Genomic DNA, 14621 nt, shown 5'->3' with positions numbered 1-14621 from the left:
TTTACACTAATTTCAGATGTAGCTTTCAGTGTATACTAAGGAAACAATACATTCTCCCCAGCCTAGCATGGGAGAACACTTACCTCACAGTAAGTTACTGCAGAGCTGATTAGCAGCTAAGCTTACAAGCCAGTCAGCAGCCTCCCAGACGGGAAATGGTCCCACTTGATCACGCCTGAAGGACATTACTGTATAAAAATTCGGAAAGGTGACCAGCAACACTCAGCAGTGCTAATCTCCATTCCATTTCTGGTCCAACAAAACTCTTTAAGGGTGAAATACTAGAGGGAAAAATTAAGATGTCCCCACATTAACAGCAGGAAGTTTGCATACGCTTGTACATTTGACTCAATCTCACATTAAATTCTTCAGCGGTCTGGGATTTTGCTTAAGTACCGAGGCCTAGATACACAGCTGTGCCCCTGTGTTAGGAGGGTAAGGAGAAGAAGATTTTGGAGCTCGCCTAGACATTCACCAACATACAGGGTTTCTTTCATTTCTGTACACCAGCCTTCAACCCTAGTACTGTGCTATGAGTACTTGGGGAAAAAAATTAATAAATGTCTCACCAAAAGCAAGACAAAAATGCAATAGAGTAACAGACTTCGTATTTAGGAGAACGATTTTTACTACAGGAGAAAAGCAGCAGACAATCTTGTTCGTTCTTGTCTCCTTACTGTAACTTCTGACTTTATACTTTTGTGTGTGTGTGCATACATGTGCTCAACCAGAGGACAACCAAAAATACCACACTCAGCCAGGTGAACACTGAGCCAAGTGTTAGAACACAAGAAAACACTTTTGGTAGCATGGTTTCCTTAGAAACATTTTGAACTTCTCTTAGGAATAGAATTTTCTTTTCCAGATGAATATGACGTTTTGCCATTAGTAACTTGCTAATAACAAACAGACTTTGCAAGACTCATGCTGCAGACGTTAGAATTAAGCTTTATTTTAACGTAGACAAAATCCTTCAGAGGTAGTACACTGACATAACTCTACTGACTAAGCTGATACACAATAGTGTCTGAACTGTCCTGTGCTGCTCTGTAGGATAAACGGGATAAATGTTATCACCAATAGAAGTGCAGTCATGCAGCCTACCTTGCACACAACAACTATACCTCCCAGCCTTCCACTGAGCCTCTTCTACACTGAATTTCATGGAAGACCCATCTAATCCATGCCCACCAAAAATCTTCACTTTCTATATTCATAGAATGTCTTTCACCTCAAAGCTCTTAGCAAAGCCGTGAGTGGATTCATCATAAAAAGTAACATATTACCATAAGCTAAGAAAGGATTTTCAAAGAATTGTGCTACCAGCTGATAAAGGATTTGGGAGACTGTAAATCTCACGTTATTTATGTAATACACTGTACACAAGAAGCTGGGTTAACATGGGTATATACCACTATGAAATCTTTGCCTTTAGGTAAATATGACAACTAAAGAGAGAAATTCAGCTATTAAATTGCTCCAGTCACAAGCCAATGTCTGCTAGGCCTAGCAGCACAAAACCCGCAACAAACAACATGGTTAACCTTTTAAGGAGGGAAGAGAAACTAAAAATGTAATCCTGTGATTAGGTTTGTATAGGAGGAGTCTCAGAACTATGCAACTCTAGCGTTATTAATGCTACAGCTGGACAGAAGGGTCAACTCACGTAACTTAATCATCATCTACAGCATACAAAAGGAAACACCTCTTAACAACTTATTATCCTTGATCCCAATTTGAAGAAATATGTACTGGAAATTAAGGAAGATATTAAAGTACTAACTAAACTAACCTAATCTACTAGTATAATCTACTATAACTAGCATAATCTAGTAAGTACTAACACAGGTCTCCCCCCATCTTCAAGGCTGGAAGTGAAAGGGGTTACACCTCAGGAAACCAAAAACAGGAGCAGGTAACAGCTTCTTTAATATGATCCTGTTGAAATTCAGAGAAATTCATCTCAGAGAACAGAAACCTCCTTTAGGAAAAAAAGAGATTTATGCCCACACATGTTAGGAGAAACTGAGAGCACCACTGAACAACAGAAGAGGAAAAAACAACTCACAGTGCCACTGGGGCTCTTGAAATTTCTGAACTTTCATGCATTTTTGGCTGCAGAAATTGTTTGTCTGTGAAAATAGGGCACAGCAAATAGCATAGTACAACACCAGTTGCTTGGCGCTGTTTACATGCTCCCTGGGTAGAGCTCTCTCCTTTCATATCCTTCTGCAGCCCTGTACTAATTTCATATATACGCTAAGCTACAAAGAAACTAAGAAAGAAATCCATATTTTGCTGCTGGTTTGTATGTTAGTAGTGTTGGAGCATGGATTTTCTTTTCATGGTATTTACAGCACCTGGATATTTGCTGAAAGCTAAGCCAAGCATAAAACAAATAAGAGTTTTGATTCTCCTTTTTATTTGCATTGATAAAACCAGAAGTGTAATTTCTTTGACTTCAGACAAGTTTTTTCTTATTTACATTAGCATAAAGTGAAACTATGATTCCATAAATCTTGAAACTATGAAAGTGAACTATGAGTCTAATAATCAGAAGAATCTGTATTGACAGCCAGTGTGTGAGAGAACTCAATAGTCCGGGATGACCGTATCTTACAAACCTGAAGATAAGAAATGTAATGCTTGGGAATGTGTTAAGTTTTGCTTTCTTTCATAGCTAGAATTTTTTTCAAGTGAAACTGTGGATAAACACTGATGGCATACCAGTGACAGAGCCAGCCGTACTACCTACAACGTGGTGCTCTTCCCTGCTCTGGACACAATTCCTCTCATCCCTAGGAACAAAGACACTGCAATGTCACAGCCTACTCCAATGTAAATTACAATCCAGCAGTTGGTCACAACAAGGTTTAGTTTCATGAGAAGCAGAACGAGGTTGGAAAACATTTACAACAAAGCAGTGTTGTCAGGAAATGCCACTCACTAAACCCAAAATGTTTTGCCCAAAGTTTCTCTCTCTGAGATTCACACATATTTTTGATTGAATTCCTGACAGACTGTTGGAGAGCTACTTCTACACTGTGTCACGCCAGGGAATGAGCTAAACACACTCTCACACATTCACTGCAGTATTGCTGACAGATTCAGGTTATCCATACCAGAGTGCCAAACTTCATGTCAGGGATTTGTAAAGAAGGCCCAGGACCTTTAGTGCTTTAGCCTCACAGTTCAGTTCCACAACAGATATTCACACATATGAAATTATATATATATATATATATATATATATATAAACTTTAACTGCTTAGAGCTTATAAATAAATCTACATTAAAAGCTTATGTTATGGTGCACATATGCTAAGTTATTTTTATAAGAAAACCCTAAAGAAAGACACAGCAGAACTGAGAAAGAAGCTGAGACTTCTCACAAATGGTAGAATAATCTTACATGCAAATAAAACATCTATTTTAAGATGAGCAATAAAGTGGGGAAATCTTTTTTCCAGACAGGAAAATTAAGCTTTTCTGACAAATGTCAGGTATTCCTTAAACAACATTGTATTTCTGATTCAGATTAAGGACCTAGACCTTAAAACAACGTCAGTTCCGTACATCATCTTTGGGTCTTCTTGGAGCCTGGAAGCTCTCAGACAATCACCAAGTGTTGTCCCAGGTCCACTCAATGGCAGCAGTAGAAGAAACAGTTACAGCATGAGAGTTTGTTTCAATTGAGATGATTCAGAGCCTGAGGCTCAGCTACATCTAGAAACCTCTAAAACCATAACTGTGGTCAGCTCTTTAACATTCGGATTTAAAGGCAGAAATCTGGAAGTCCCACCCTGAAAGACTGCCCTGATAAATGTGGAGCATCAAAGCCCAGAGACTGTGATCCCTGAGTATTAGTGGTATACCTGATGGGAGCCTTATGGATGCATCAGATTACAGCAGGTACCCCAAGGATGTCTAAGCCAAATAACTGGATATAATAAAGCTCTTCACTGTGCCCTCTCCACTCCCCAATTATACAATCCATTTGTGCAGCCCTATGGATTATATTCAGCCTGTTCTAAACACTTACCCTTTTTAAGCACCATGGTGCAATTAAGGTAAAGAAAATCAAACCCTATCAAGCTGTCCATGCAGAGAACTCTCAAGTGACTTTCTAGAAATGTACATTGATTTTATTGGAAAGCTTCTGAATAAATCATCCCTAGCATGGAGCTGTAAGGGATGGCTCAGTTGTCCCACCACCTGCTACAGGCCCCCGTCCTCATAGGAGGCGGTAGGGACACCTCAGCACCTGCCCAGCACCCACACAGGCTATTAGCAATAGTACACTTGCAAAGTGTTCCAGGGGTTCAGCCACTCATATTTTACAGCAGGGTTTATAGGTAATTTCAGGTCCAAAAAAAAAAAAATAAATAATAATAATAATAGTTTTAAGGCATATAACTATCTTTCTATAATGGTGGCCATTTAATTAACAATAGGTTGCACCACACGTATCACTTTCATCTTAATACAGCTGGAGAATTGGGCACTCTGTCAACTGCTCAACTCCTTGAAAAGTTTACGGTTTTACAAGTGCCTTTCCCCCCTTTATTGGTTGTACCTTTTGATATACTCTTTTCATCTAACTCCATTTGCTTCTCTATTGGAAACCCTCTGAGACTACAAATAACTGAAGGTATTATCTCTTGTAAGAACACAGTCACCAGTGGAAAAGAATCTTTTTTTTTTTTTTTTTTTTTTTTAAAAGAGACTAGCTGCATTTCTTTATTCTTGTTTTCTTGAAGGTAAATCCTAATATTAGGCTTTTTAAAATTCCATTTCTACTACAGGCTAGAAATATGAACGTTCCTGCTCCACAATGTAAAATGGTCTAACACAAGAGAAAACGCAAGAAAACATCTTTACCGAACCCATTTTTAGAGAATAACTGCTCAGATGAAAACCTCCAGCATTTAAATTATACAGACAGCTGTCAGGGTGCAGCATTCAGATTATATTGTTAACTGCTGTACATCAGTTCTCATTTTATGCACAGCTACATCACTGTGCTCTTACTGCATCAGCATGGTAGCATGGGACCCTCCAGCTTTATAAGATAAATTGTTAAAAACAAATGCTAATTCTGCTTTCTGTCCTCCAGAGCCACAAAGACTTAAATATTTTATTTTGTGCTTAAAAAGGTGGGATAATAGTTTTTTTTCATCCTCTCTCACCGAATACTGAAGGAATCCAACAGTAGTAACAAAACCAGCAAGATTCTTCTTCTCATCGTCATCAATTTCTAGTAGGTGTTGCTGATTTGGCCCAGCACTCAAAGTCCCTGATTTTCCATGTGAGCTGACACACCAGATGGCTGCAGATTCATCCTCTGCTTTAGATCTGCCCTTGCCTGAAGCTATCTCCAGTGCTCATCCTTTGTGTCTACTCCGTAAACAAACAAGCAACCGACTCTGACTGAAGAAAGCAAATTTCCAGTCTGATTCCTGTGAATGCATTGCAAGTCACACATACAGCATTGCTGGACTTCCACGTATACTTATCAATATATGATCACTGCTGCCTACTGTGACATGAAAACATGCAGCTCTAAATACATGGTGCAGATGAAAAGTATTGTATTTTGTAGAAGGTTTCATGCCCACACAGCTCTGTGTTCACACCGCCAGAATGTGGTGCCCAGCTCTGCCTTTTGCTTTTCCTCTTCGCCTTGCTTCACCCCCTAGGCTTCTTACACCCAGCCCTTGTTTTGCAATGCATTGCTCCAGCATCCTCGCAACAAAAACCATATAGTTTGAAATTATTTGTAATTGTTAATGTTAGTATTTCACTGGCTGAGAAAATAACCTTTGAGACACCACAACAAGATCTGAAATACTGTTGATCATGTCCTGCTATGATAGTTTCTGCATTTGTAAATATATTTTTCCTAATAAACTCCTGTGAATCGTTCAAGAAGCTCAGTTCCACATCCCATAATTAATTCCAATTTCTCTAAGAAATATTTTCAAATTAAGGGTGACAGTTCTTGAAAGATCAGACTGAAGATTTGCTAGATCAGTAAGACAGTGGATATTCAAAAGTTACTTAAAAGTTATAGTAAAACATTAATTATCTCACTTCTACTTCAGCATGGTAGGGACACTAATGGAAAACCCTAAGGTATGTTCTCTCTTGAACCTTACCAAATTATTTGATTTCAGGAGTTGGAATTACCAGTTTATCACCACCTTGATAGCAGTAGATAGTAAAGTGAAATATCTTTGTTATAATAATAAAAGTCATGCCCCTAGGCTGGGAGACCCTGGCCCAACAGGGAACCCTTCCACTCTGAGGATGCGCAGCATGATTCTGCCATGGCAGCAGTGTGCTACCTGCATAACCCCTCGGAGGCTAGGGGACTGTACAAACACGTGAGTGCATTCATAAAGGATTGTACAAAGAGTGGCACGGAAAGTCCTAAGACATGACAACTTGGGAAACCACCTGTTACCCCAACTTGTGCAGCTCTGAAATAAGCAATAGTCAACCTGGTGCATGGATCACACACCAGGTTACAAATCCAAAGGTTTTATCAGACAACAACCTGTGATGAACATTACAAACAACTCAACATTTCTGCTCCCTAGTTGCATCACACATTAGTAGCTCTAATTGATTTGGTATTAGTCTTGCATACTTGACTTTGTTTAACAGGATGTGCTGAGTGAGCAGTGAGCATCGTAAGTACTTGTAAGCTGATATGCAGACACATCTCTGCTGTCTTGTGCTGGCTCTGCATGAGGTAATTCTATATCCCTTTACTATAATGTTTTCTTGGAATAATTTTTGTGTATGTATCAGTTGAATTTATTTATTAACTATTTAATATTTTTTTCCAGTGTCCTGAATTTTACTTAGAGAGGTTCATGTGTTCGTTTATCCCTAAGAGTGAGGAAGATATAACACCCAACAAGCCTTCCTCTAGTAACAACAGGTTGGTACTAATGTGAGCAAGTAACAGTCAGCTCAGGTGAAGTGTGTAAAACAAGCTATCATGAAACCAGTGCAAAAACCAAGTTAAAGGATGAATTTTGTCTCTGTAGACAGGACAATACTTGAGGCAAGACTGGATATAATAGGCAGAGGTTCCTCCCAAAAGCACCTCTGTTGCAATATTAATGTTTGCAATATAGGTCAAAAGAGGCTACAGTGGAAGTAAGAGTTGGGAGAATCAATACAAAGACTGATTTAACAGGTACAGTTGTACCTCAGTACAAATCTGAGAGGCACTTTGGCTGTGGCTCTAACATTTAGGATGCACCAGTGGATTGGGCCACCCTTTATAACCACGGGTTTACTAGCTTCCTAAAAATAAAGCTAATGTTTCCCCAGGTTTTGGGACTTCTCACATTGCTGCAGGTACTCTCTTTTATAGGACAACAGAAAAGCTTACCAAGACCCTCTATGTTTCTTACCTTATTTAGATTTAAATAATAATAATAAAAGAAAACAAAAAAAAGTATGTCATGCCAAAGAAGCACAGGATATTATAAAGCAAATAGAAAAACTACACAGTGGAAGGATGAGCTAAAAAATCCTGAGAAGTCAAAAATGGCTAAGAATAAAGTTTTCAGAGCAAGGAAACGAAAACAATAAAGTCTCCTTCAGGTGTATAAAGTGGAATGAAGCTGACAAGAGAAGACATTAGACCATGGCAGTATATTTGAAGAAACTTAATAAAGAAGGAGGATAATATAGCCCCGGAATTAAATGAGGTCCCTGTAGTGTTTGCAGGAGGAACTGGAGCAAGCAATAAACAGCACACTTAAATTTTTTCAGAAAGTATCATGCCTAAAGGCCGTCAGGTTAATGTTCAGATTTTATGAAAAAATGCACATACACCAGAGGGTTAGAGCACACATCAGCCTTCTTCACACTGATTTAAGATTCTGTTGGGAGGGCAAGAGGGCTCCTTCAAACTGAAAACTCATTCAAATGCTGCAAGACAAGATGAGAATGGAAGTAAGTATAAACTATTTCCTCTCCTAATTGAATTTACATTTTCTTCAGCAAGGTGAGCTGGTTGAGTCCAAAAACAAAAAATCCTTTTTTTTTTTTTTTAAAAGGAAGTTCCACTATTTTGAAGACAACTATCTCTAGCGTAAAACAATTGTCATTTTTCTTAATGATCTAGATATGTATATTCCCCCCCAAACACTGTGTCTGAGCCGCCCAGCCTTCAGGTTACCCCCAAAGAAGCCAGCCTCAGCAATAGGGCCACAATAGAGCCCTCCAAGCTGTGACCCCAGAGTTGAGCTGCAGCCCCCAGACACACTGGGTTTTCCTCTCCATGGCTGCATGGATGCTGAGGGGCCAGGAGGAGCTGGACAGGTGAGCTGGAAAGAGGATTTCTTTCCTGGGTAGAGGTCAATTAGAGGCATGGTACTGGGAAATACTTAAAATCAGAGGATTTTCAGGGCTTTATCTGCAAAGTAAATACCACCAGAATATTTCTGTTTGGCTTCAATAGGCAGCCCAATTTCCTCATATCTTATTATTACTAAATTTACTAAGCAAACACCACGTTATGGAATAAATACCTAGATCCAGTGTCCCTGAAATCAGTGGATGCTTTCCATTGACAACTGTGGGCTTTAGATTATAGCACCTTACAAAGACATTACCTATTTCAAATGACCTCTTATTATGCAGCTGAAAGCAACTGGAGATAAGACATTTTTGGAGCTGATAAGAAGCTTCCAGAGCAGTGGTTCTTAAAATTACAGTTGCAGCTTTAGGGTGGGGCGTGAAGAGGTTTTCTGCTGGGTCACAACACATTCTACAAACTTAAGATCTCATTGTAAAGGAAATTACTTCTAGCTCTTCTGGCAACAAAGATAACCTTCAGAATGTAAATATCTGAAGCAGTTAGGTTTATTGAATATACAATATCATGGAATACCCAGTTCATGATGCTTTCTATAAAGACAGGGAAATTATTATTTTCTGACTCCCTAAATACAAAATAACAAAATTGAAAGTGTTGAATATAGGTACTGTTCAGCCAGTCATGATGTGGTATACTATTTCAAATGGGTTTCTGTTGTTGAAATAGCACCAAAGTTTGTGATACAGCTCAGGGTACAGATATGCTGTGAATGACTACGGGAAGAGGGTGGCTTGAATTTAGAGTTGCCTGAAGATTACAGCTTAAGTTTCAAATACCCTGATTGTTTAAAGAAGAAAAAATTAAGAAGTGGAAGACTACAAACTACTACTATTTTTAAAAAAATTGTAATGCAGAGTAGCATTGAAATAGTCATGGAGAAGTTTCCTATGAGACTGAAGGTTCACTGAAGTTAGAAGGGCAAAAACTGAAATAGCTTACTCCTTCACCAAAACCAGGCACATATTCATCCATGAATATCCTGCTATCAGGGGATAAAATTTCACTACCCATAAGAAGATATCCTTTAAGATGACTGGTAATACACTTCGGGGAATGAACTACATAAGTACTTTCCAGCCTATATAGCTAAAAATGAAAAGCTGTAATTTAACTGAGAAGCACTGGTCATATACAACAGACATCAGATGACGCAGTACTTGTTCTCCTCATTAAAAACACAATCTGATGCCCATTAAAGTTAACAGATACTATTCCTCCAGTGTTTTCATGGAGGGAAAGAACTGATTTTGGTTTTTTATTTAAATAAAGACTTGAATTCCCTGTGTTCAATATGAAATTAATACATAAAACCTAATCTCTCCTGAGGTATAGACTTTCTCCTACCATAGATCAAAGAATTTATTGCTAAAAAGTTCTTTGATGCCTGGATTGTAGGTAACTAATCAATGGTAAAACAGAATGGGCATTAAAAGAGAATAAATTTTAGAGGAAAAGCCATTATATAGGGAAAAAAAATACATATGGAGAAACAAGAAGACCAAACCAGTGCCCAAAGCACTGAATAACATGTAATTTACATCAGCCAAGCACTTCGTCCAATACTGCTGAACTGGGCTGTTACCATAAAAAAGATAGAGGAATTCAAAAGAAACCTAGTGAGCGCTTTAAAGAAACAAGGGGAGTAAAAAAAAAAAAAAAAAAAAAAAAAGAGCAGTTCTGAGCAAAGGAAAAGGGAATGAACCTGAGATAACAAGTGGCCTTTCCCTGCTCTGTAGATTTGCCACGAATAAACCTATTTAAGGAATAAAATTATTGCAAATCTGTCCCTACAGTTACTGTAGTGATAATGAAAGCCATTAAAATGAATATTTGATAAATGAATAAATGAATAAAAATGAAGGGAATAAATGAATGGTAAATGAATATAAATACTAAATGGTAAAAATTAAATGAATAATTCCCTTAAATGAGTAAATCCACCATGCTTCAGTTTGTTAGTGCTCTGTACAGATTACATCCCTCTTAAATGGCATCTTGAAAGGAATTTACATTGCACCAGAAAGATATACATATATACCAAGGCTTACCAGCATAGCAGAAAGTAAACATCTGCATGTGTGTCATCGCTCAATTTCCTCAACACACACGAAAAATAACAGCTATTTAGAAATCAGACTTTACAGTTAGTAACTGTTGCAGAAGCACCAGTATCTCAATTTTTGCCTGAGCTGTTGATTTGCATTACAGTGACTGCATTTCCTGTACTGTTACTTATGAAACATTGGTATTCTTGGCATTGTACAACATACAAATATTGCTCTGTTCAGACAGCATGCAGTCTAGAAGTCAGAAAGGAAGACAAGAGTTGAAGAGGGTGATAGGAAGGTTATTCCACATATCAGGGCCTCTAAGTGCAAAGAGGAAAAAGGAAGGATTGCCATGGCGATTATTCAATATACAAGGGAAGAAATATTCCAAACAGTAGGCCAGAACTAAATAGACTGTAGATAGGGAGAAAGGATAGATATACAGGTCCAGATGAGCAATTGAAAGACAATGACAGGGTCAAGGGAAAGAAATATTTTTTCAAAGTCAATACAATTAAACTAGAAGAGAGTTCTATAATTCATCTTGCTAATACTGAGAACATAAACCTCTGCAGGGCCCAACCCACAGTCATTCCTTTACCCAGGCCCCCAGTCATTCCAGCTGGAATTGTCAGCCAGAAAATTGAACCCCATCACCTTTCATTCCACTACCATCATCACTTGTGCCCAGCTGCCTCCTTTAAGTATTCCTAGTGCAACCTGCTGCTAGGGCTGAAAGTAGAAGTCTGACCACAGGCCATGCAGGAACTACTGAGAGACGCTTGCTTGATGTTGCTTAAAAGGAAAAAAGCCTGGGAACTTTTAATCATTTTTAGCTGTAGAAAACTAAGCTGTCCTGCTGCACAAGGTGTTCCTCTTCTATTGTCAAGTTCTGCATGCCCTGCAGAAGCCTAGCACCTAGTTATCAAGGAGCATGACAGACACTACAGACAAAGCCCCCAATATACATTAGTATATGCCCCCTGAACCTCCTTCAAAGGTGAGATAAGGAATTTCTTCAATTCCACTAACTTTAGCACCAGATGTAGTCTATTTACAGTCCCAAATTCTAACCCAAACTTTGGCTTAAGTAAACCAAACTTAAAATTCTGCTGCCAAGTCTTTTAAATCTCAAAATAATCCTGCATACCTGGAAGCTTGAAAAAAAAAAGATATGAAGCATCAGTCCCATTCTGAATGGTTGCTGCATTTTTTTTACTTCACTTCAATTCTCCTCTCATCTGTTGGAGGAGATGCAGTAAACATACCAGACACCTGGAAAACAGCCAAAGCCATCATGTGCTTGTAATATAGCTGCACCCCGCTTTGGGATTAGCTCTGCACAGCTGCTGTTGTTTGGTCACTAATGTCATTGCTTCTTAAGTAGGTCTCACTGGGGAATCAGATCTGTCTTTTTTAGTAGCTACTAGGTTAAACCTGTAAACTTAAGTCACTAAAAAGACTCATAATGAAGTTCCTGTATTTTGAAGTAGAGTTTCTAATTCCGTAAAGTGTTTTTTTGCTTTTCAGTTTCTTTAAGAGAACTTGAAGTTTGTCACCCAACAGAAATCTTTTACTTGTCAATTTGTAATACCTGCTTATTTGATACCTTGTGTAGTTTCTGTACCCGGATCCTGAAAGTAACTATTATAATACATATATATATGTAGGTATATATACATCATAACAAAAGAAAATTCAAGCAAAAAAAGTCTTCATAAAAATGACTGACCAGTCTTATGATGGATTCATATCCCCTTGGAAGGCCAAGGAAGGAGCCAAGACCTGCATCCCAGTATCTCCTAGCTTTGATGTTTAAAATGAAATTACTAGGTTAAAACAATCAGACATCCATTCAGCTGTAACAACAAACAGATAGGATGCTCACAATCCATTAAGCAGGATATGCTTTGCTCTGTTATTTCTGTATTCTAACTCCAGCTAGTAAATACTTGTTATCCTGATATCTGTTTCGCCTTCTCTCTACTTATCCATCCATCTATCTTCTTTGTAAATTTACAAAATTGAAGTTACATTAGATTTCATACCTGCCAGAATGCCTATTAGTCTTATAGCCTCAGTTTTATTTAATTGGTTAACTTGTTTTTGAAGCAATAGCTGAGAAAGGCATTTTAATAGTTTTAATTATCTAAACCATGCTAGGAAACATTTTTACATTATCTTTGTTATAATTCTATTATTTTCTGATCCCCAGACTTGTTGATAACCCTCAAACACTTCAACTATTGAAGTTAAAACAAGATTGATTAGAAAAAAAAAATACAGAAATACAAAGCACCGTGCCATCTTATTTACTCATTCAATGCCAAAAAAACATTTTATGCTCCTCATTCTCTTTTATAGCTGTTGACTGAAATGTTGCATCAGTACCAATTATGGGTATTTGCAATGGTGAGAATGGTGGAGAAGCAGGGAATGAGATTTCATGATCACATCAAAGCCATAAATATTGTCAGTCTTACTGTTCTAATGTCCCTTAAGCTTTATTTAATGGTTACTTGATTACTAAAAAATCTTTCAGATTCATTTAATTTTTAAGAATGTGGCCTTGTTAGTTTGTTGCAAGTTGTTTTTTTTTTTTTTTTCCTGTCTTATTTTATTTTTTTAACAGCAAAGTTATATATTATGTGGCATGAATTATAAAGCAGTTGTCATGGAGATATTGCTAATGCAGGAGAATATATGCTCTCTGCTTTGAAAACTGCAGAGCAGATCTGTTTACAAGCACCTTTTCTGAAAGCCTTGCAACTGGTGGCTAGGGTATTACCTGTATAGTTCATTGGACTCTGCCTGGGCATTATGCTGCAGCAATGATATAGCCAGGTAGCTCTCACTTTACACCTGCACAGACATAACTGGAAATTTTGGTAGTATTCAAAGATAGCAATGAGTGAATTGAAATACACCAAATTGCTCTGATGCTTATCAAAGAAATGTAGAAACCACATAGAATTGGAACAGGTAATATTAAAAGCTTGAGACACGGAACTTCTTTTGTTCTTTGATATATCAATATTAATTCATTTAGCTAAAACAGAGTAGACATACAGAAGAGATCTTAATGAACCAGTGCTTGCAATCTGGTGCCTCAAGATTTGCTTACCTCTGTAAGATTTTGGTAAATAGGTTACAGAACAGTTTCCCTCTGTTTGCACAGCTGTGAAATGGGGACATTTATGCCTAATTATCTTTATAAACTGCTTTAGAGCTCTAAAATTGAAAACACCATTTAAATGCTAGAATAAACACCTTTATCTCAAAAGTTTTTCAAAAGCTAGTATTCCCCCATGTTTCCTGATAGTTGTACTTTTCTATGTTTATACAACGATATCAGTCTTAAGTAACGGGTATTCTTGGAGAGTTGTGTTCTGTCCCTAACAGTCAATTTGATAATGTTTTTGTTTGCATGTTACCAAGCAGAACTAGCTGGCATGTAGACTTGTTTCATAAGACAAATGGTTTTGAAGGAAGTTTTGTGTTATTACAGAATCTCATAACAGCAAAATATCATTATTTTTCTGTCTGTTGTGTCAGTGCCTATAAGAGATACCGGGTTTTTTGACAGAGAAAACATGAAGATACAGCCTTACTGAAAATTGCTAAGTAGGTTTTGCATTAAGCATCAAGTTCACTATTTCATATTTTCATAAATATGCAGAAAATCATGATGCCCTGCAAAATGAAACTTAAGAGACCAGTTCATGAAAAAATTATATGCTCCATTTACTCCGGCCTCCTATGTACTTTATTTTTTATTAACTCACTTATCCTTTATATGCAGGAGACCATCTCTCTAATATGTGGCCCAAAAGGGTGGGCTGCAGAATGGGGAGGGAGTGAGCCTAAACAGACAGGCATTTGCATTTCCAGTGCAGAAAGTACATTCAGAAATTCATCCCACATTAGAAAAGAAATGAACCACACAGTGTTCAGTTGTTGTTTGGAATGTTTTTTAGTCTGATAAATGGACAAAAAAAAAAGGGGGGGGGGGGGCACAATCTTTCTAATGGCTGTATGGACCACAACATGTCCCCAAACCACTTCTTTTATTGCAGAATGGACTCTGTACTTCCCAGATATTTTTCCTTCCCTTAGTGCACTTTGTGTTTTTTCTTCCCTTTTCCTCTTGGGGAAAACTTCCCTCTTAA

General features: G+C 37.8%; 1 long non-coding RNA gene across 1 annotated transcript in view; it reads right to left on the bottom strand.

Annotated features, from left to right (window-relative positions):
• The window catches only part of LOC137861436 (uncharacterized), a 91425-nt gene extending 79702 nt beyond the window's left edge, over positions 1 to 11723 (bottom strand). Inside the window, exon 1 of the long non-coding RNA XR_011099600.1 lies at positions 11603 to 11723. This is a non-coding gene — a long non-coding RNA (uncharacterized lncRNA). The remainder of the gene's footprint in view (positions 1 to 11602) is intronic.
• Positions 11724 to 14621: the final 2898 nt, after the last annotated feature.

Source organism: Anas acuta, chromosome 9 (genome assembly GCF_963932015.1).
Source record: "Anas acuta chromosome 9, bAnaAcu1.1, whole genome shotgun sequence".
In the NCBI taxonomy this organism is placed as follows: Eukaryota; Metazoa; Chordata; class Aves; order Anseriformes; family Anatidae; genus Anas; species Anas acuta.
Note: the sequence above shows the minus strand (reverse complement) of the source record. Positions and strands in the feature narration are given on the sequence as shown.